The 15200-nt window shown below is 41.2% G+C and overlaps 1 non-coding gene across 1 annotated transcript; it reads left to right on the top strand.

Moving 5' to 3' along the window:
* Window positions 1-14555: 14555 nt before the first annotated feature.
* LOC148580796 (small nucleolar RNA R71) lies at window positions 14556-14662 on the top strand. Its single transcript, XR_015895590.1, has one exon. It is a non-coding gene; the product is annotated as a small nucleolar RNA R71 (small nucleolar RNA).
* The last annotated feature ends 538 nt before the right edge of the window (window positions 14663-15200 follow it).

The raw sequence follows: 15200 nt of genomic DNA, 5'->3' as shown, positions 1-15200 counted from the left end.
TGCCCTTAATTGCGTTGGAAAGTAGACATCCTGGGCTTTCCAGCAATATATAATAGTCCATACTTTGCCCAAGATTTGATGGCCCAAATCGACGTTCCAAGTCAGCTTAAGAATTCTAGCGTCAAAACGCCAGAACTGGCACAAAAGCTGGAGTTAAATGCCCAAACTGGCACAAAAGCTGGTGTTTAACTCCAAGAAAAGTCTCTACACATGAAAGCTTCAATGCTCAGCCCAAGCACACACCAAGTGCGTCCGGAAGAAGATTTCTGCATTAATTACCTATTTCTGTAACCCTAGGCTACTAGTTTTCTATAAATAGGACCTTTTGCTATTGTATTTTAAGACTTTGATACACTTGATCAGATTTTGATAGACCTTTTCACGTTTGGGGTCTGGCCTTATGGCCATGCCTAGACCCTTTTGTTCTTATGTATTTTCAACGGTAGAGTTTCTACACACCATAGATTAAGGTGTGGAGCTCTGCTGTTCTTCATGAATTAATGCAAAGTACTATTATTTTTCTATTCAACTCAAGTCTATTTCTTCTCCAAGATATTCATTCGCACCCAAGAATATGATGAATGTGATGATTATGTGATACTCATAACCATTCTTACCTATGAACGCGTGCCTGACAACCACTTCCGTTCTACATGCAAAAAAGCTTGAATGTGTATCTCTTGGGTTTCTAATCTAAGATTAGAACCTTCGTGGTATAGGCTAGAATTATTGGCAGTCATTCCTGATATCCGGAACAACTAAACCTTGTCTGTGGTATTCTGAGTAGGATCCGGGAAGGGATGACTGTGACGAGCTTCAAACTCGCGAGTGTTGGGCGTGTGATAGATGCAAAAGGATCAATGGATCCTATTCCAACATGATCGAGAACCAATAGATGATTAGCGTGCGTAGAACATTTTCATTGAGAGGACGGGAAGTAGCCATTGACAACGGTGATGCCCAACATAAAGCTTGCCATGGAAAGGAGTTTGAATGATTGGAAGAAGGCAATAGGAAAGCAGAGGTTCAGGAAGAACAAAGCATCTTCATACGCTTATCTGAAATTCCTACCAATGAATTACATAAGTATCTCTATCTCTATCTTTATTTTATGTTTTATTTATCTTTAATTATCAATCCTCCATAACCATTTGAATCTGCCTGACTGAGATTTACAAGATGACCATAGCTTGCTTCAAGCCGACAGTCTCCGTGGGATCGACCCTTACTCACGTAAGGTATTACTTGGACGACCCAGTGCACTTGCTGGTTAGTTGTGCAGAATTGTGACAAAGTATGATTCACGTTTGAGAGCTCCAAGTCTTTGGTGCCATTGTTGATGATCACAATTTCGTGCACCAGAATGCAAGGGAGTAGAGCTTAAAGAACCACTGGAAACACCTATCCCAAGGCCATTACCACCTAATACAAGCTTCAAGTAGGTACAATCCTTAACCTTTATCTTTACTTTTCTACTTGAATATGGTTTGCTTGAAACAGATGGCCAGCTTAGAGCTCTCTACGGCTTTAAGAGAAAGAGGGAAATGGCTCGTGCTCAGAGCTGGTGTGCAAGATTCAATAAGGTTCCACGCTTCAATTCGAAGTGCACGGATTGGTACCAAGTTCAATTGAATGGGTTTCGAAAGGCGTTTGGTCATCTTGGTGAGAATACAATTTATAAACCGCCCGGATCGAAGAATATAGATCAAGAGAAAGGCAGATTTAAAAGCAAAGTTTGGGATCCTGGAATCTATTCTGACATTCGTCACCCCGGGAGCCTGAGAACCTGTTTGAAGCTGCTCAACAGCTTTACATGCCTAGTTTGGGACCCTAGAGGCTGTTGGCATTCCAAACATTGGTGGAGATTTCTGGATGAATTTAAGCATAAGCCACAATAACAAGAAGCTCATCCAATGTCCAACTTAAAGACTTTAACTAAAAGTGCTAGGTGGGAGACAACCCACCATGGTATGGTCGTTTCTTTTTCAATTTTATTTCGTGTTATTTGTTTTTATATTATTTTCATTGAACCTGAATATTATTCATAAGCATTGCATACTGCATAATTGCATAAAAAAAATGCGCAACGCGACCGCATTGCTAACGCGTTCGCGTCAGTCGCGAAAAACACCTCCCACGCATCCGCGTCACTCACGCGAACGCGTGATCTGAAAATCGGCGTAAAAATCCAACGCCCAGAAATCTGGGCTGCAATCGTGCGGCTAGTGTGCGTTTAGCACAAAACGGCCCACGCGTTCGCATCCCTGACGCGAACGCGTCACTTGCGAAATACCCATCCCACGCGAAAAGCGTAAACGACGCGTCCGCGTTGCGTGGATAGCATGGAACCCTAAATAGAGACAGAGAGTTGCACTGAAACGACGCTGGAATTATGCGTTTAGCACAATTTTCAGCGACGCAGTCGCGTGCCTCATGCGACCGCGTCATTCATCTTTTACCCATTTCATGCGATCGCGTCAACCACGCGACCGCGTCAACCCTATTTCACCCTGGTCACGCGATCACGTGCTCCACGCGTTCGCGTGGACGCAAATCCACTAACCCCTAGTGATAAACCACTATTTTATGGTTTATATTGTGTTTAATTGTGTGGTTTTATCATGATCTCTACCCACTTATTCATTAAATAAGCATGCATTTATATTTCCTTCCTAAAGATGCTTTATGATTGAAAACTTGCTTCCTAGAGACTTTTAATTATGTATTTTAATTCTCCTTTATTCCATTCGATGCCGTGATCTGTGTGTTAAGTGTTTCAGGCTTTATAGGGCCTGAATGACTTGGAGATTGGAAAGGAAGCTTGCAAAAATGGAAGAAACACAAAAAATTGAGGAGATGACCAGCGAGAAGTGACGCGGCCGCATGGCTCGTGTGACCGCGCGAAAGAGAGGAAATCGCAGTGACGTGGCCGCATGGCTCACGTGACCGCGCGGATTGGAATAGCACAAGTAACGCAGAGGCGTGGACGACGCGCCCGCATTGCAAAGCAAAACACCGAATGACGCAACCGCATGAATAATGTGATCGCGTGACGTGCGCGATCTGCATAATCTGCAGAATTCGCTGGGGGCAATTTTGGGCCCTGTTTTGACCCAGTTTTTGGCCCAGAAAAGCAGACTAGAGCCAGAGAACATGCAGAAATGAAAACAACATTCATTCTACACAGTTTTTAGTTTTAGATCTAGTTTTACTCCTCTTCTAGGTTTTCTCTCTACACATTCATAGTTCTTAGAATTTTATTTCTATTGTGATGCCAGGGCATCTTGGCCAGTTTCACTAACCTTTTCTTTACTGTTTTTAGGATAGTTTCATGCATTCCCTTAGGAAATAAGCTAGTTTTGGGTAGATATTCACTTACACCTTGATTCAAGCATACATTGTGCATTTTACATTATTTCACGAGGATTTTGCATGAGTTTAGTGACAAATTGTATGTTGCATTACCCATGACTTGGACTAGAACTTTGATGCACTCTATTGCTTGATTTCAGGACCAAAGGAAGCAAGGAATGGGAGGTAACTTGCAAAGTTAATGAGAAAAGTGATTGCCAATAACGCTCTCGAAGCCATCATTGACCACGTTAAGAGTCACGTTAACTAAGTTAACGAGAACTCTAACGTGGAGAGGGGAAGTTGAGCCAACGTTAGTGACACTTAACATTGTCACTAACGTTGGAAAATGCTCATAAGTGGCCACGTTAGAGTCCACGTTAACTTAGTTAACGTGGCCTCTAACGTTAGAAGGGGGGAGAAACGCCAACGTTAGTGACATTCAACATTGTCACTAACGTTGGCCTAAGGAGAAATATACCACGTTAACTCCCACGTTAACTTGGTTAACGTGGGAGCTAACGTAAGAAGCAAGAGTGGTCGACAACGTTAGTGACACCCAACATTGTCACTAACGTTGGAAGCAACCACACAACCCCCCAAGGAGCCACGTTAACCTCCACGTTAACTTAGTTAACGTGGAAGCTAACATTGATGAGTAAAAGAATGGCCAACGTTAGTGACACTCAACATTGTCACTAACGTTAGGGATGGCTAAGCATGGCCACGTTAGAAGCCACGTTAACCTAGTTAACGTGGACTCTAACGTGAGACATAAGGGCACCTTGGAACGTTAGTGACAATGTTGAGTGTCACTAACGTTCTCGAAGGATGGCAAGCCCACGTTAAAGAGCCGCGTTAACTAAGTTAACGTGGGCTCTAACTTGGGAACAAAGGGGGCTTTTCAAAGTTATTGGGAATGTTAAGTCTCAATAATGTGTGCGAAGGACTTAGAGGCAACGTTAGTGCCACTAACGTTGAAGTTAACGTGGCTTTTACTTTGGAACGTTAGTGAGAAAGTTGATTGTCACTAACGTTCTCGAACTCATATTTTCACTAAACGTTAACACCCTTAACGTCCTGAGCTAAAGTCTCTGCCCACTTCACATTTTCTCTCTGTAAGTAAAGCCAAGCCCAAATGAAGAAGAGAACTTCTTCAAACTCAAGATCCAAAGGCCCAAGACTTGAAGAGCCAACTAGAAGATGAGAAAAGTAGTATATATAGGAGTAGCTTTGAATTGTTTAGGAGTTCTGGAAGTTGGGGGGAAAAAGAGAACTACTCTCTGTATTTTACCTTCTCTGCATTTTCTAGTTTTATGATGTATTCTCCATCTTTGTTTTCATTTTCTAGAGCTATGAACAACTAAATCCCTTTCATTGGGTTAGGGAGCTCTGTTGTAGTTTGATGGATCAATACTAATTTTCATTATTCTTCTTCTATCTTTTCTCTTGATTTTACTTGAAAGCTTTCGATCTTCATCCAATTGGGTAGTTATCTTGGAATAGAAGCTATTCAAACTTGGATCTCTTCTGAACCTTGAAAGAGGAATGAAGAGATCAAGCTAGAAATGCTTTCTCATGCTGGACCAAATTGGGTTTGGATGGGTATGTGACTATAACCCTCTCAATACTTGATTTGGGAAATGCATGTGGTATAATCAGTGACCATACTTCATCTCTTCTCATGAGCAATTAACCAAGGAATTGGCTATTGATCAAGATTTGAGAGATTGAATTTGTAATTCAATCAATTAAGATTGCCAAGGAGATCAATGAGTGCATTGATTGAGGAAGAGATGAAAATGAACTTGATCCAGGGAATTGCAACATCTCCTAAGCCCAATGAACTCCCTATCTCTGATCTTACCCATTCTCTTTAATTTCTGCCATTTACTTTTATGAGCAAATCCCCCATTCCCATTTACAATTCTGCAATTTACTTTCAGTCATTTACTTCCAGTCCTTTAATTCAAGCATTTACTTTTCTGTTATTTACATTCCCGACATTTTATTTTCTGCAACTCGCAACCCAAATTCTGGATTCGCTCAACTAGAACATTCTTCTAATTAAAGTTGCTTGATCAATCAATCACTGTGGGATTCGACCTCACTCTATTGTGAGTTTTTACTTGACGACAAATTCGGTACACTTGCCGAAGGAAATTTGTTGAGAGACAGTTTCCACCCACATCCTATTGTTCTTTGCATTGGGATATTGAGAAGAGTTATTACCTCATCAAGACTTCGTCATTCTAGTTCGTTTTCTTTACTTGGCTTTACTCTTCCATGTCCTTTAATTTACTCAATTTTACTATTGGATTATTTTAGAACTTATTGATACAAGAGTTACTTTTATTTTTAATTGATTCCTTTGAGTTTTATTTATCATGTCTTTCTTTAATTCTCTTTTCTATGTTATGAATTCCACATTCACAATGAGCGAGTAGTTCCCTAACTTGATGGGGAGTTGATTGAAAGGAACCCTTGAGTTGGAATGCTCAAAGGAGAAATTGTAATTAAGTTTATCGTTGGATTGCTCCCTACTCACTAACGCCAGTCCTTCCAAGTAAGCAGATTGGGACTTGTGAATAGAAACAGCATTCCAACTTGTTTGACTTTTCCTTACCTAGTAAGGGATAACTGAACAGAACAACCTTCAATTATCAATTAATCTTCAGAGTACTGCAATAAGAATAGGGCTTCCAACTAATCTGCTCCCAGTCAAGGCTTTTATTTAAATTACTTAATTTCTCTAAGTTAATATCCTATTTATTCAACTCAAACTCTTTTTGAAAACATCTGATTAATAAAATAGCACACCTTTCTACAACTCGTTGGGAGACGACCTGGGATTCATACTCCCAGTATTTTAATTTTAATTTTTGTGACAACCCTTCTAAATTGATAAGCGGATTTCTGGTTGGTTAAGAACTATACTTGCAACGCATATCTTATAACAATTCTTAACTCACCAATTTCTGCCACGTCAATTTTTGGTGCCGTTGCCGGAGAGTTGCAAAAGAGTGCTAAAGTTATTGATTAGAATTTTATTTATTTGCATTTTATTTTATTTTGCTACTATGAGCTGCTTGTTTCTTTCGCTAGATGACGCGTTCACTTCCTGATCCAAGCTTGCCAGTATTCGATCCTGAGATTGAAAGAACTATTTCACGAATAAGGCAAGCTCGGAGTCTGATGCACATCAAAACTTGTCTCTCAACAAATTATCTTCGGCAAGTGTACCGAATTTGTCGTCAAGTAAAAACTCACAATAGAGTGAGGTCGAATCCCACAGAGATTGATTGATCAAGCAACTTTAATTAGAGAAATGTTCTAGTTGAGCGAACCAGAAATTGATTTGAGATTTGCAGAAAATTAAATGGCGGGAAAGTAAATAGCAGAAAAAGTAAATGCTAGAAATAAAGAGCTGAATGTAAATAGCGGAAAGTAAATTGCAGAATCTTAAATGGGAATGGGGTAATTGCTCATAAAAGTAAATGGCAGAAATTAAAGAGAATGGGTAAGATCAGAAATGGGAGTTCATTGGGCTCAGGAGATGTTTCATTCTCCAGATCAAGTTCATTTTCATCTCTTCCTCAATCAATGCATTCATTGATCTCCTTGGCAATCTTAAGTGATCGAATTCCAATTTCTTGGTAATTCAATCTCTCAAATCTTGATCAATAGCCAATTCCTTGGTCAATTGCTCATGGGAAGAGATGAAGTATGGTCACTGATTATACCACATGCATTTCCCAAATCAGGTGTTGGTGGGATTACAGTCACATATCCATCCACACCCAATTTGGTCCAGCATGAGAAAGCATTCCTAGCATGATCTCTTCATTCCTCTTTCAAGGTTCAGAAGAGATCCAAGTATGAATAGCTTCTTTTCCAAGATAACTACCCAATTGGATGAAGATCAAAAGTTTTCAAGTAAAATCAAGAGAAAAGATAGAAGAAGGAGAATGAAAACTAATATTGATCCATCATATTACAACAGAGCTCCCTAACCCAATGAAAGGGGTTTAGTTGTTCATAGCTCTGGAAAATAAAAACAAAGATGGAGAATACATGATGAAAGTAAAACTAAAAAAAATGCAAAGAGAGTAAATACAGAGAGTAGTTCTATGCCAAAAGCTCCCTATAGTTTCCAACCCCCCTAACTAATTCAAAACTACTCCTATATATACTACTCTTTCGATCTTCTAGTTGGCTCTTCAAGTCTTGGGTATGGGCCTCTAAATCTTGAGTTTGAAGAAGTTATCCTTTTCCTTGGGCTTAGATTTGCTTGCAGAGAGAAAAAGTAAAGTAGGCAGAGACTTTGGCTTAAGACGTTAGTGGTGTCAACGTTAAGTGAAAGTGTGGGTTCGAGAACGTTAGCGACAATCACCTTTTTCACTAACGTTCCTAACCCAAATATGATCACGTTGACTTCAACGTTAGTGGCACTAACGTGACCACTAACTTTGCCTCTTAGTCCTTCGCACACGTTATTGGGACTTACCTATCCCAATAACGTGGAGAGTCCTCCTTTGTCCCTATGTTAGAGTCCACGTTAACTAGGTTAACGTGGCTTCTAACGTAGCAGTGCCAATTCTTCGAGAATGTTAGTGACACTTACCTTTGTCACTAACATTCCAATGTGCCCCTATTTCCCACGTTAGAGTCCACATTAACTAAGTTAACGTGGCTTCTAACGTAGTCATGCTAGCCATCTCCAACGTTAGTGACAAAGGTGAGTGTCACTAACGTTGGCTCATCATTTCTTTATCCACGTTAGCTTCCACGTTAACTAAGTTAACGTGGGAGTTAACGTTGCTCATGGTGGCTCTTGGTGGTTCACCCCAACGTTAGTGACAAAGGTAAGTGTCACTAACGTTGGCTATCAATTGCTCTCTCCACGTTAGCTTCCACGTTAACTAAGTTAACGTGGGAGTTAACGTGGCATATGGAGGCTTGGCCAACGTTAGTGACAAAGGTGAATGTCACTAACTCACTAACGTTGGCTTCTCTTTTGCTTCTTAATGTTAGAGTCCACGTTAACTAAGTTAACGTGGCTCTTAACGTGGCCACTTATGAGCTTGGTCCAACGTTAGTGACAAAGGTAAGTGTCACTAACGTTGGCTCCATTTTCTTTCTTCCACATTAGAGTTCACGTTAACTTAGTTAATGTGACTCTTAACGTGGGTTATGATGGCTTCGAGAGCGTTATTGGCGATTACTTTTCTCATTAACGTTGCAAGCTAGCTCCCATTCCACGTTAGTGGTCACGTTAGTTAGACTAACGTGGCTGCTAACGTGGTTCTTCCTTGCTTCCTTTGTCCTGAAATCAAGCAACAAAGTGCATCAAAGTTCTAGTCCAAGTCATGAGTCATGCATCATCTAATTTGTCATATAATTCATGCAAAATTCTCATGGAATCATGTAAAGTGCACAATGTATGCTTGAATCAAGATGTAAGTGAATATCTACCCAAAACTAGCTTATTTTCTAAGAAAATGCATGAAACTACCTTAAAAACAGTAAAGAAAAGGTCAGTAAAACTAGCCAAAATGCCTTGGCATCACAACACCAAACTTAAAGCTTTCTTGTCCCTAACCAAGTACTGGAACAAGAGAATGATGAATGGAATGCCAAGAGAAAATGAGTCATTCTTGTGGAAGTCATGTCCCTGGTTTTATGGTGGTTTCATGCATAGCAACTTAGGTTCATTCCTTCACTGGCTTTCAGACCTTTATCATGTCCTAGAATACTCACTTTGCTTGCATCCGATGAGACTTTTATTCATTGATCCCTTTTGTTTCTTTTCAATTCAGGGCTTATTTGTGTTCTTAGGCTAAGTGCTCTGTAAGGGGGCAACTCTTTAAAATAAGCATTCAGCCAACACTCCCGAACCAGTTGGTTCAAGGTGCTAGGTGTTGAAACACCCCTAAGGACTTACTTCCTCAAGTCTCTCCCCCATACATACACACCACATACACATGGTTTGTTTATTTTCTTTCCTTGAGGTCTTGGTGTCCAGCACCTCTTTGGGCTACTAAATGTTCTGTAGCAAAGATTGCTCTTGATAGTAGACTTTCAACTGATAATCCCGGGTTAATTAACCCAAGTTACCAGGTGATAAAGCACCCCTGAGAGCTTAGTAATCCATGCAGATCCTTGGTACAAGAACACCACAGACACATCCCTCAAAACTCAAACCCTTGGTGCCCAGCCTCTTTTCTTGCTATTTTTCTTTTATTCTTCACTTTAATTGTTTCTTTCCCTTTTTCTTATTAGGATCTTGTTATTTAGCTAGTCTCATGGGGTGTGTTCAAAGCATATGATTTAGGACAGATAGTTGTCTTCCCACCTTATTGGTGAACCAACTTAGCTAACTTATGACTACACCACAAACTTAGAAACTTACTCCATAGTATGAACTCCACTCTGGTCTTTTATAAAACACTCATTCTCTTTTCATTTGATTCAAAAGGACAAGCATACAAGTAAGTAAGAAAATGATGCAATAATGACATTCAGACTAGCAAACACAGCCCTAATCAACGAAAAGTTTAAAAGACAGAATTGAAAAAGGTTCAAACTAACATGGAAGCATGTTCTATTTCATACAAGATCTTCCTTATTTAAAGCATAGAAAAAAATGGATCAAAGAGGGAACTCCACCACCTTTTACTTATGTGGATGCCCATGCTCCCCTCCTTGTTTGTCTTCTTTGTGTCCTCTTACATTTCCTCGCATCCGTGCCAATCTTGCTTGCTTTCAATCCTCAAGTGCCTTTCTCACTGATTCATGACTCTCTTCCACCTTTTGTCTTTCTTCTCGTGCTAATTCATCCTTCATTTCTTCATACCTTGCGATTCCAGGATGCAATATAGGCAGCTGTCCTACTAAGTATCCGAGCCTGGCTTGAGTGTTTATATGATGCCCAGTCTCGCTCAAACTCCTTCTGCGAATGCCCTTTGCTCGTCCAATAGTTCTTCCTGTTCTATTTGTCTTCGATGCATCTCATGTATATGTGCACCTTGATGTGCTTGGATGTTGATTAGCTTCTGGATGGATTCTTGTTGTTCATTTTTCCATTGTTCTATCCTGTGGAATGTTTCACTCCATTGTTGTCCTTGACTCAGTTGCTGCTCCATCATTTGCTTTTGCCACTCTCCTTATTGAGTCATCCATCTTGAGAGTGATTCCTCTTGCTGCCCCGTCATCTGTAGTTGAAGCTCTTTCTGTGGTCCTTGGCTTTCCAAATATTGTCTAGATAGGCCATCAATGGCTTCCTGTAGTTGGTGCATATCCAAAGTGGCTGGTGTTTGGCCCTCTAAGACTTGTCCTTCTACTACTTGAGGGGCTGGCCTCTTCCTTTGCTTCCGTTGAGGCAGGGGGATGCGGCAGCATGCATCCGTCGAACGGTTATTGGAATGCCCTCTTTTATCCACACGGGGTCCTCATCTTCAAACACCACCCCAGCTTTCTTGCATAGTCGGTAAATAGTGCTGGGGTAACCTAACTTTCCTCTTGAGTCACTTTTCTCTGCCATCTTTCTAATGCCTGTGGCTATGAGTTCATGAACCTTGATCTCTCCTCCTTTGAGTATACAGTGCACCATTGTGGCTCTCTTGAGGTTCACCTCCGAGTTGTTCCCTGCTGGGAGGATGGATCTCCTTACAATTTTGAACCACCCCTTTGCTTCTGGAGTGAGGTCTGCTCTCTTGATGAACCTTGGTTTCCTATCCGCATATCTTTCCCAGTCAGCTCTGGGTACACAAATATCTTGCACAATCTGGTCATAATTGGGGCTGTTGTCCATTCTTGAATGATAACTCTCTTCTTCAAATGGTATGGACCGTAGCTTTAATGCCCTCATGACACTCATGGGATTGAAATCCACAATCTTTCCTCTCACAAAGCTTGTATATGACTCATCTGCCTTATCATATCGGACCACATTTGCATAGAACTCTCTTATAAGATTTGCATTTACCTTAACAACCGGATCAGTGAGGAGCTCCCATCGCCTCTTTTCTACCTTCGTCGTGATTTTCAAGCACTCATTCTTTCTGACTTGAAATCCAAGTTCATAAATTATTTCCTTATCAACCATCCACCCATACTGCAATGCATGGTGCAAGCTTCTAAATTTCTTTTCATCATACGGGTGTTGCTCCATAGGTTCCTTTTCCTTCCTTCTTTTAGAGCTCGAAAATGCCATGAATGGGATTTAATGTGTGAAGGTGGTAAGGGTGTGGAGACTTTTGGTTGTTTGGGAGTGAGTGCAATGAATGGAGTGAGGGGGAATGTTTTTAATGTAGTAAGAATGGTTTGGTTCTGAGAGGGGGATGTTAAGCTGGGCGTTTGGAATGTGAAGGGGGTATGGAGGGAGAGCTACTTATATATGGAAGTGATGGGAAAATGAAGGGTTTGGATAGATGATTTGAGTGTGAGATGGACGGATGGGGTTCAGCATGGAGAAAGGACAAGGATCATCAACTTTATGAAGGGTGTTGTTCGGTCTTCAAGGGTCTCATCCTTTTCAATGTTGCATGGCAACATTTTCCAATGCGTCCCTCCTTGAGGCACGTGTGTAGTACCCTCCTTTTGTGGTGTCCGAACCTTCCTCATTTAATTGTCCAATCAATCCCCTTCAATGCTCCTTTCCCTTTTCCTATAAAAATAAAATAAAAAAAATTAATATCATTGAGGAATGAAACTTTACGGCTAGAATAATAAAGAAAAATAACTAGATTGTTTATTCATGAACACCAACTAACTAACTAACTATGTATCCTTATATACACATTGGTGGCACCTTGGGTGACACCAAACTTAGTTTGTAGCACTGTGTTGAAAAAGTTTTGCTCAAGGCTCCAAGACTAGCATGCTTTGAGTTGTATTCATGCTCTCTTGGCATGCTCTGAACACCAAACTTATTCTTCACTATATACTGCATAATAAGGATTTCACCAAGTGTTTGTCACATTTGGTTTTGAATTCATGAATATTGACTTATTCACTATTTTCTAAAAGCATATAAAACATGGGTTGCCTCCCATGAAGCGCTTCTTTAGCGTCACTAGCTTGACGTTTCTCCTTCATCAGGGAGGTTGATAATGCTTCAAGTCCTCCCCTCTTGCTGTGGACCTATATCCATTGGTTGTGTCAACAATCTCTACATGTTCAAAGGAGAAAACTCTGTTGATAGTGAAGACCTTAGGTAATTGAGATGGTACAGTGGGGAGATCAGGGGGGATATCTAGGAAGTAAGCTGAAATCACTTTATCCCCTGGAGAGAAGTCCTCGGTAGGGATCTTCTTGTTCCTCCACCTCCTTGGTACCTTCTTCTTTGTTCCTTTGTCTGGTGCCTTACTCTTTGTGGCCTCTTCTTCTAAGGAAATTTTGTTGCTGCCCTCATATGCCTCTGGTGGTTTATGTTCCTCCAGTTTTTCCTTGAGCTGTGACAACTGCTTATTTTCTTGTTCATCAACCAAGGGGATCTCTAGATGTGCTTGTTGTCCTTCAGTACTTGTCTCTTCCTTCAGTGTCTCACTGTGATCCTTCCTTGGTTCCTTGTTCTCTTGATCTATTTCTTGTGAGTGTTTGAAAACAGTGAAGGTGAGCTGTTCATCATGGATCCTTAAGATTAGCTCCCCTCGCTCCACATCTATGAGTGCTCTGGCTGTAGCTAGGAATGGTCTTCCCAATATGATTGGGTGAGTGTGACTCTCTTCCATGTCCAATATGACAAAGTCTGTTGGGAGGAAGTATTTCCCAACCTTTATCAATACATTTTCCACCACTCCTATTGCTTGTTTTTGAGTTTTATCAGCTATCCTGATGACTACATCTGTGGGCATTATCTCATTGATCTGCAGCCTCTTCATAAGGGATAAAGGCATTAAGTTGATGCTTGCTCTCAAATCGCAGAGTCCCTTATCAAACATAGATTCTCCGATGGCACAAGGAATGTAGAAACTCCCTGGGTCCTTTCTTTTTGTAGGCAACTCTGGTTGAATGAGGGCGCTGCACTCCTTGTTCATTACTATAGTTTGGCCTCCCTTGAGTGAGCTTTTCCTGGGAAGCAGTTCCTTCATATACTTGATGTATGCAGGCATTTGTTGGATGGTCTTGATGAATGGTATGTTTACATGCAGAGATACAAACAAGTTAAGAAATCTTGAGTATATTCTCTTCTCCACAGCACCATTGAGTAGTTGGGGAAAGGGTGCATAGAGTCTCAACAGCTCCTGTTGTGAGATTTTTGGTTCTTGGTGCTCCTCTTCCTGTTTCTCTGCTGATGTCTCTCCAAGTTGTTCTAATGGCTTGTTTTGCTCTTCCTCAGTCTTCTCATCACTTGTAGTGACCATCTTGCAATCTTCCCATCTTACTTTCTTTGCTTCATCTCTCGGGTTTTTCTCTGTGTCACTTGGGAATCTATCTATAGGTTTGGGAATCTGCTCAGAGAGATATCCCACTTGAGATTCCAACCTCTTGATGGTGTCTCCCTGGTTCTTAAAATTGGCTCTCACTTCCTCCTTGAACACCTTGTTGTCTTGAATCTCTTTGCATATACCTTCAAGTAAGTTCTCAATCCTTGAGAGTCTGTCATCAGGTGATGGTGAGTCGAGATTGGATGGATGAGAAAGGTTAGTTTGGCCTTGGTAGAAGTGTTGAGAGGGGTGGTTAGTTTGGCATGTTGGTGAGCTAAGTTGTTGGGATTTGGACGTCTTTGATCTAGGCCTTGGTCTTATTGATTTCCCCACCCAAAGTTTGGGTGGTTCCTCCATCCAGGGTTGTAGGTTTTGGAGTATGGATCATGGTTTTGCCTAGGTGAATTCCCAATGTAGTTGGCTTGCTCCTAACTACCCTCTACTTCTTCATTCACTTCTTCTTGGGTTATTGATGAGGTGGTGATTGCTGCTACTTGGTTCCTCTCCATCTTCTTGGTGAGGTCAGCCAACTGCTTGGTTATGAGCTTGTTTTGGGCCAGCAGTGCATCCACATTGTTTAGCTCCATCACTCCTCTAGTGTTCCCTCTTTCGGAGGCATAGAAGTAGTCATTCTCTGCTACAGTTTCAATGACATCTATAGCCTCTTCAATGGTCTTCTTTTTGTTCAAAGATCCTCCGGATGAATGGTCTACTACCTTCTTTGATTCATATGACAGACCTTCATAGAAAATGTGTAGCTGCACCCATTCATTGAACATATCTGGTGGACACCTCCTTGTTAGGTCCTTAAACCTCTCCCATGCTTCATATAGAGTCTCACTATCCTGCTGCCTGAATGTTTGCACCTCATCTCTCATCCTGTTAATCCATTGAGGAGGATAGAATCTTGCCAAGAATTTGTTCATCACATCTTCCCAGGTTGCCAAACTCTCCTTTGGGAAGGACTCCAGCCATTTAGATGGCTTGTCCTTGAGTGAAAAAGGGAACAGAAGTAGTCTATAGGTGTCAGGATGAACACCATTAGACTTCACAGTATCACATATCCTCAGAAAGGTGGTTAGATGTTGATTGGGGTCTTCTTGGACACTCCCTCCGAATGAACAGTTGTTCTGAACAAGGGTGATGAGCTGTGGCTTTAGTTCAAAGTTGTTGGCATGCATTGTTGGCCTTTGGATGCTACTTCCACAGTTTCCTGGGTTTGGGTTGATGTAAGAACCCAAAACTCTTCTCTCTTGCCCAGCATGATTTGCTAGATCCTCTCTACCATGGTTGTGAGCCCCTTCTTCATAATGGTTCTCCATATTCTCCTCATTGTTTTGTTCAAAGTACTCTTCCTCTTCCTCAGCACCAACTACTCTCTTTCCTCTTGCTTCCCTCCTTAATCTAAGGAAGGTCCTC

Source organism: Arachis ipaensis, chromosome B10, assembly GCF_059453495.1.
Source record: "Arachis ipaensis isolate K30076 ecotype BB chromosome B10, ASM5945349v1, whole genome shotgun sequence".
NCBI classification, from domain to species: domain Eukaryota; kingdom Viridiplantae; phylum Streptophyta; class Magnoliopsida; order Fabales; family Fabaceae; genus Arachis; species Arachis ipaensis.
Note: the sequence above shows the minus strand (reverse complement) of the source record. Positions and strands in the feature narration are given on the sequence as shown.